At 36.1% G+C, this 8,405-nt stretch overlaps 1 pseudogene across 1 annotated transcript in view; it reads right to left on the bottom strand.

The window, feature by feature from the left end:
- LOC306667707 (GRIP and coiled-coil domain-containing protein 2-like) overlaps nt 1–8,390 on the bottom strand; it is a 47,893-nt pseudogene extending 39,503 nt beyond the window's left edge. Inside the window, exons 1-6 of the transcript XR_013766744.1 lie at nt 8,212–8,390; nt 7,357–7,569; nt 5,454–7,196; nt 4,750–4,822; nt 2,265–2,357; nt 2,061–2,164 (exon numbers count right to left, since the gene is read on the bottom strand). The product of XR_013766744.1 is annotated as a GRIP and coiled-coil domain-containing protein 2-like (transcript). The remainder of the gene's footprint in view (nt 1–2,060; nt 2,165–2,264; nt 2,358–4,749; nt 4,823–5,453; nt 7,197–7,356; nt 7,570–8,211) is intronic.
- Between the last annotated feature and the right edge of the window lie 15 nt (nt 8,391–8,405).

Below are 8,405 nucleotides of genomic sequence, written 5' to 3' on the forward strand. Positions count from 1 at the left end.
TAACCCCTGAGTCACATCCCAGCCCTTTTTTATTTTTTATTTAGAGACAGGGTCTCACTAAATTGTTTAGGGTCTGAGCTAACTCTTTGAATTTGTGATTCTCCTGCCTTTCAAGTTGCTGGGATGATAGGCATGTGCCACCATGCCTGGCAGTGATTTCTATTTTTAAATTTTCCTGGGATAGTATAGCTTAGTTGGTGAAAGAATAGATATGGAATAGTTGGTAAAATTCTACCTCTGCTATGTTATTTGTTTTGGGACTTTAAAGTGTCTTAAGAACTTTAAGTCTGTGACCTGGAGTCTCTATGCTTTAGATTTCTCACCTATAAACTGGTGATGCTGATACCATACTTCTTGCAATTGTTTTGAGAATTAAGCATACTAAAGCATGTAAAGCACTCAGAAGAGAGCCTGGCATAAAAGTACGTGTTGTTGTTATACAGAAGTCTCTGTCTCTTTTGTCAGATTAATCTGATTCTCACATTAGAATTCTACCATAGTTCTATAGCTTGATAGGAAAAAAATTAGTGTGTAAAGAGGTCACTTTCCTTTTTGCATTTTCAGAAAAATTAGCTAATCTTGCTAGTTTATTTTCCATTTAAAGTTTGGAATAATTGTTATGATCACAAACCCCCCAAAACACCCTAGAATTCTTAATAAAATTGTTTTTGAACTTATAAACAATTTGAGAATTTGTATTTCAAATAATATTCAGTTACCCTAAACAAGTTTTGAAGTTTTCTTCATTAAGTGCCCAAATGCTCATTAAAGTTCTCAAAATTTTATTTTTTGTCTACTATGGGATTTTCTTCTTTTTGTCAAATCCTGTTTGATTACTGCTCATTCACTTCTTCCTGTTCACCTTGCTTTGCTACATAGCCTGTATTGAATCTTTTTTTTTCTGTTTGCCCATTATTACTGCTGGAAGTTAAGTCCTAAGAGGTCAGGAATTTAGGATTATTTGGTTGGAGGTAGTCTGTTTGGCTGACCACCATAAGGTCCAGAGCTTAGAATTCAGTCCAGTCATCTAAATATTTGCTGAACAAATAAATACATGAAGAAATGTAATGACATTTTACTGCATTTGGTGATTTTGTTGGATTTAATTTTTTTTATTTTTATAATACAGACTTATTTTATTTTAAAGTAGATAAGCATATAACTTCCAGATAACAATACTTCCACTTTCCTGCTACAATTTGTATGAAGCTTCACATTCATTCAACTTGGTCAGAACAATATTAAATAGTAATACTAATAACAGACATCCTTTTCTTACTGGTTTTTATTAAGAAATCCCCAAACAGAATTGACTTTCAGAAAACAGTAGATAAAGGCACTATGTAATGGCTAGCCAGGGCTGGGGCAGCTCAGTGGTAGAGTGCTTGCCTTGTATGTGCAAGGCACTGGGTTTGATCTTTAGCACCACATAAAAATAAATAACATCTACAACTAAAAAAAATTTAAAAGTCAATGAAGAGTTAAAAAAAAAGGTTTAACCACTTAAAATATTGACATTAGGATTCACTATAATGTACAAAAGCAGAACAAAAACAAAAACAAAAACAACAAAAAAAGCGGGGGAAAAAGAGATTTAATAACAAGCACAAAAATACAAGGTGATTGTTTTATAGATAGACCTTTACATTTCCAGATTTTCAGTTCCTTCCTTCCTCCATCCTTCCATCTCTTCCTTCCTCAATTTTTTCTTTCCCTGATGGTACTGAGAATTACACCCAGGAGCACTCTAGTATGGAGCTACATACCCAGCCCTTTAACTTTTGAGACAGGGTCTTATTCAGTTGCCAAGGCTGACCTCAAACTTGTGATGCACTTGTCTTAGCCTCCTGAGTCCCTGGGATTACATGTGTGTGCCCCCGTACCTAGATTTCTTTTTTTTTTTTTTTTTTTTTTTTTTTTTTTTGCGGTGTTGGGGATTGACCCAGGGCCTTGTGCTTGCGAGGCAGGCACTCTACCAACTGAGCCATATCCCCAGCCCTTTCCAGTTTTTTTAAACTTACTAGTTATGAATACAACTTGTTATAAAATAACTGTTTTACCTTATAGCTTTCTGCCCCTTGAATGAGATCTCTCATGGAAGCAGACAACTGATCCTTTTCTGAACAAACAGATTCAAGTTCTTCCCTCAAAGTCTGGACCGATTATAAATATAGAGTAAAATTTAAGAGTTTTTCATGAACAGAAAAACTGTAGATTTTCTAAAATGTAAGATTATTGAATCTTGTGTTTTTGAATTGGCTTACCTCTTTTCTGCTGGAATAGAGTTCTTTCTTTGCTTTCACAGTAACTAATTTTATTTTTTCCTCCTTCTCTTTTGGATTCTTTTTCCAGATTTCCTAAAATCAGAAAATGAAAGGATTATACATGAAGTCAAATGGAAAAAACATTCAAATTACCTGCTTATTTTAACCCTCATTTTTATTTTGGAACACAAAATCTTCAGTTTGAAGTTAAAATAGCCAAAACATCAATATCATCATTAAGTGAAAGTTTAATCATTCATTATCTAAGTAAGGCAAAAGTCAGAAATCTCCATTTTTTTTCAGTTCTCCAAAACAGTACACTTTTAATAATCTTGGATTTGGAAAAGTTAAGACTCCTTTATGTTGGATTTTCTGGAAATGTAGTATGCTAGGACTTTCAGTGGTGGTTGTAAATTGGGACTGAGTAGAAAAGGTAACAGATATGTATAAGTATCTATGTACAGTCCTCTTTTTGGTTGGTGAATTTGAGTTTCACAGCTAAACATGTAATATATTAGAACTACCCAATTATTTTCCCCTTAAGCTCTTTACTTTTCCTATATGAACTCTGGTGCTCAGGACTTTACTTTTTGGTATCTTTATATATATTTTAGTTGTAGGTGGACACGATACCTTTATTTTATTTTTATGTGGTGCTGAGGATTGAACCCAGGACCTCACACATGCGAGGCAAGTGCTCCACCACTGACCTACAACCCCAGCCCCTATTTTTTGATATCTTTACTAATGATCTGAATTCCTGTCCTTACCTATTAATCAGTGTGCACCTGTGCCACAGAGTGCAGCAAAGGTCAACTGTTCTACTTCTGCATTTCATTGCAATGCCATCTCACCTACTCTGGCATTAGACCAGCAATTTCACCTAGTGTATTTCCCCCCAACAGTTTATAAACATGCAACAAGTATCAAGAAACCAAGATCAGGAACAAATAGTGAGGTAGCTACAGAGGTCAGGGGCAAGAACACAATTAGGTGAAACATATAAAATATGTTATTTTTCCCATAAAAAAAAAAAAAAACTCATGCCCTGCTATTATAGAAAAACTCTCCCAAGAGTTTGTTCTCCAATTTCTCTTCCCCCATGGTTTTCCTTGAATCCACTGCAATTAAGCTTAGACACTAGCACATCCTGCAACTCCTCTACATTGTTTAATCTAATGGTTAGTTTTCAGTGCTCATTTTACTTGACCCATCAGCAGAACTTGCTATGGATAATGTTTCCCAACTTCTTTTACTTGTGCTTGTCTTTACTCACAAAAAGTTTTGTTCCCTTTTTTTTTTTTTTTTTTTTTTTTTAAACTCACTGGTTGCTCCTTCTCAATTTCCTTTGTTTTCAACATTTAAAAACAGGGAACTGTCTATCTCCGATCCTCTTTTTTCCATATTGCTGGGTGATTTGAATCACATAGGGCTTTTTTTATTAAAATATTTTTTATTTTTACAGACACATTTTGATTCATTGTACACAAATGGGGTACAACTTTTCATTTCTATGGTTTTTAGTGCCTGCTATTTAACTAAATTTTTATCTCTAGCCTAGTTATCTCCCTTTAACTTCAGATTTACATTAGCATTCTATCTGACATCTTCACTTGAATTGGTATTTAAAATTAGTCTAAAACTGAACAACCCACCATGCCCCAGTCACCCAACACAGAAACTGTGAGTTATTCTACACTCTTTCAACTTCCCTTACCTTAATCAAATGGGTTATTAAATTAATGAATCATGAGCATGTTATACAACACTTCTAAATTTTCACTTTTAAATGGGAATAAGAGAGTTAGCCCACGTAAAACATGTGAAATAAAAAAAATAAGTATAAGTCTCAATTCCTCTGCACATTATGCTAGCACATTTATGATCAGGCCACTACCTCTCCAGGAGCTTACTGGTCTGATCCTTGACTTTGTAAATATTAACATACAAACACCTGCAGTTCCTTCTTGCTGCAATACCTTTCTTCTTGTGTCATATTTCCCAATCTTCAAGAACTAGCTGAAAACCCTTTTCTCTGATATTTTTCATAACTTACAATAGGCAACTTCCTGTGCTATCAGTATTATATCTTTGTTCACACCTCAGACTACTATAAAGCTCCCCTATGCAGTGAGCTCTTAGATGACCTTTCTATTAACAGTGTCTAGAACAGGTGGACATTCAAATAATATTTGCTCAATGAAAAATCCCCCAAATAATCATGTAACTATTTACAAATGATGTCACACAAGTGTTTTGTTGGATTAAATAGAAAGTGACAATTGAAAGGAAAGGCAAACAGCAGGGGGCAATGGAGGTTCAAGGCAAAGGCAGTTACTTATGTTTTTAACAACTCATTACTTAGCTACTTTATTTCTTGATCTATCCTTTTTAAAAAAAATTTTATATTTTTATATTTTTAAATTTCCTGATCTATTCTAACCAGAATCTGTCTAATAGTGACAACATATAAAACCATAGTTACCTATTTTTTCTTCCAGCTCTTTTACTGAAGAGAGTTGATCATTATTTATAGAAGGTGATTTCTCTATGGACTCCTAGATTTTATAGGGGAAAACAAAAACCAATAACAGAATTTACTTATTTTCCCATAATTAAAAAAGCAAATTGATTATCTGTTTCTGTTGACAGACTAGGTAATACTAACCTTATGTATATGGCATTTACTATAAGTACTAATAGTACTCAGGGGCAAGAGTAACATGTCAAATATCAAATATATGTGTAAGAAAGAAATGATCAATGATGACTATAGTTAATCAGTTTTTACATCACAATTTTTAAAGAAAACCCTAAAAATTTAGCCAAAGTGAAACTGCCCACTTTTTTGCTCAATACTGCTCTTTAAGAAAGATACTATGCTTAAGAATAAAAAATATCTTCATGATTAAAGGTTTGCTAGTGACTAGTTACAAACTTTGGAGCCCTAATCATTTAATCTTATTTAAGTTCAAAGTTTTAAAATATCTATACTCCCAAAAAAGATTAATGTAAGAATAAACGGGATATACATCTAAATATTTAAAGCATTTTTCAGAAATCTGCCACTTGAGCTTAGATGCTGAAAAATTTACTTCAAAGTGTAAACATATTAATACATGCATTTTCTAGAGTCTATGACCAGAACTAAGAATTTATTTGAATCATTAAAGTTTAAAGTAATAGTACCTTTAATAATATCAACTCTGCTCTCACACCTTGCAATTCACATTCTTTTTGTTCTAGTAATGGCCTTAGACTTTCGGGTTCCATTATATAAGATTTTTGATAATGGACTTAATTTTTGCTATGTAATGTTTGAGATACTTCTTCAACTTGAATTAAAAATTCTGATTTTCAAGTCTTGTTTTTTCATTAGCATTCTTCATTTCTAGAAGATCAAGTTGTAGTGCCTCCTTTTTTGACTAGGTTTCTTCTAACTCTTTCCTTAAGAGACCTTATTCTAGTTCATAAGTCTCTCAATAAAGACCTAAGTTCTTTACACTGAACAGCATTCTCTTCTTGAAGGCACTTAAATCTCTTTTTCTAACTCTAATACCCTTTCACCATATTGAAAAAAATCAAGTTGTGTTTTTCTTCATTTATTTTTGTTAAGGATTCATTAACAGTTTGTAGGATATTCTCAACATCTTCCTCATCATTTTCTTCTGAAATCTTTGACCCAATTTGCTTTAGAAAACTGTATACCTGGGTTTTGACAAATGACTTCTGGACTTGCTCATTTTCAAACAGTTTATTTAAATTATCTCGCTCTACAACCATGACCTGAAGCTTCTTTTCTAATTCAGTAATATGTTCTTTTAGGAGAAAATCTTTTTGAGACAGAAGAGCTTCCAAATCCCTACTCAACTGGTTGTTTTCAGAGTTTAGTCTATTATTTTCCTCATGAAGAGACTTTGCTTTGGATGAAAATATTTCCTGGTTTTCAGAGAGGGTTTTGATTTGAACCATAAGGTTTTCTAATTTTTGGTCATTTTGATCTTTTTTCTTTTAAAGTCTTATCTAGTGTTCCTGTTAATTCATTTACCCTTTGTTCTAGTTCACTATTGTATTGGGCAGTTTGCTCTACTCTCTCCTTGAGTTCTATGGCTAAGCTTCCTTCCCTTTCACATTTATTAAGGAGACTATGTATTTCTTCACAGGAATTTTTAATTTTACTTAGAAAACCATCTTTTTCCTGAGCGAAAGAACTTACCTTTGCTTCTAATTCTTGTAACATGGTATCTCTTTCACTGAGACTAACTGCATACAATTCATTCTTTTCCTGAAGGCTCTTTATGGTATTTTCAAGTTCAGGTACTAATCTTTGTTGAGATAATAACTTTTCATTTTCTCCCTGGAGTCGATTTACAGTTTCCAGAAGAGCATCTTTTTCATTAAATGCAGTTCTGAGCTTCTGCTGAAGTTCATGAACATCAGATGCTTGCTGTTGTTTCATTGATTCAAACTCTTGACTTATTTTCCCAGCAGATTCTCCCAGTACTGTTCGTAAAATTTCCATAATCTCTTGCAAACTCTCATAATTTAATATTACTTCTTGCTTTTCTTGTTGTAGGTTTTCACATGTTCCTTAAGACCCTGTATTTCAAACATTAATGTTAATTTTTCTTTTTCTGAACCTGACAAAATTGTCTCATTTAGTTCTAATATTTCTTTTTGATGTTGTTCCTTAAGATTCTGCACTTCTTTGTTATGTTATTCTATAGTACAGAAAAACTGTTTTTTTAAATCTTCTGGCTCATATTTTAATTTTTCTATTACACAGCCCTGTTCTTCTTTAGCTAATAGGGGTTCATTAATTTTAAACTCTAAATATTCTCATTCATGAAAAAACTCATCCATTATATGTTGGGCATCCATTTCAAGTTTTAATTTAATATTTTCATATAAGTTACCTCATCTTTTAAGATACTAAGTCACATAGCAGAAATGGCACGAGAGCCAATAACGGACAGGGGAAAGGCCGGCTTCCCCTCTGCTGCCTGAGCCCTCAAGAGAGCCCTTGCTGCCCAAGGTCTGTGGCCACCTCTCCCACCTGGAGTCCAGAGGAGCTGGTGCTCAGGTGCCACACCCTCTATGGTCAATGCACAGCCTCCAGTGCCCATGGCACACCAGGGAAGGAGTGGCCTCACCAACCAGGCGAGAGTCAGGGTTCTGGCTGCCCAAAGGCTGGAGGACGACGGTCAGGGGCCCGGGGTGCAGAGGTGGGATCTTGTCTTCATGCTCCTTGCTGCTGTGACAGGACACCATTTCAAGATCCCCAAACTTGTGGTCACTGCACATGCTTGGAAAGTACAAAACAGGTGATGTGTGTCCAGCCTTTAAAAGAAAACAAAAAAAAAAGAGTGAGAGGAAAATATGCACCATTATTAAGTTTAAAATGTGTTTTTAAAAGTATATGTCAAAGAAAGTTCTTGAAGGTGAGGCTCTGGCAGACCCAGGTCCTTTTCTAGAGCCATCAAACCCTAAGAATGAGGGAACATCTCTCCCAGAGGGTTTTGTCTGTTCCAAAGGGCATCAACACCTGCAACCTTGGGGTGTGGCGGCACCCCAGCCTGTGAGGAAGGTGGGGGTGCCCGATAATCCCTCTGGCCCGTGGAGGGGCGTGTCTGGCCCACACCCACCCAGGGAGCACACCACCAGCCCCCCGAAACCTGGAGGACAGCAGATCAAACCCTCCAAGCAGTGGTGTGATTCCCGACCAGCCCCTCTATTACGTTCAATGCCCACTCGGGACACCCAGCCCATCAGAGGTGACACCAGACTCACACCCCCAACTACTGGAGGCCCAATCACCTCTAGCACATTGTGTGCTCACACCCAAGGGGGTCACCTTCCTACACATGCCCTCTGGAGCCCACTGACACAGAGGTGGTGAGAGGGGGACTGTCATGTCATGGAAAGCCACCATGCTGCAGGCTCCTACCATGTCCTCGTCATTGGTTGAGGTGTCATAGTGCACAGGATGGTTGGTGTGGACCTGCTCAGTCTCTCAAGCAGGGTCTCCACCAAGGTCTCTCTATCCTTGAGCTCGATGAACTGGAAGGCCATCTTGCTCCTGATGCTGATGAGGATGGGGCTGGGCAGCAGACTGGTGTCCGCCATCTACTCCATGCCCAC

This window comes from Sciurus vulgaris (assembly GCF_902686455.1).
Source record: "Sciurus vulgaris genome assembly, chromosome: 8".
NCBI lineage: Eukaryota > Metazoa > Chordata > Mammalia > Rodentia > Sciuridae > Sciurus > Sciurus vulgaris.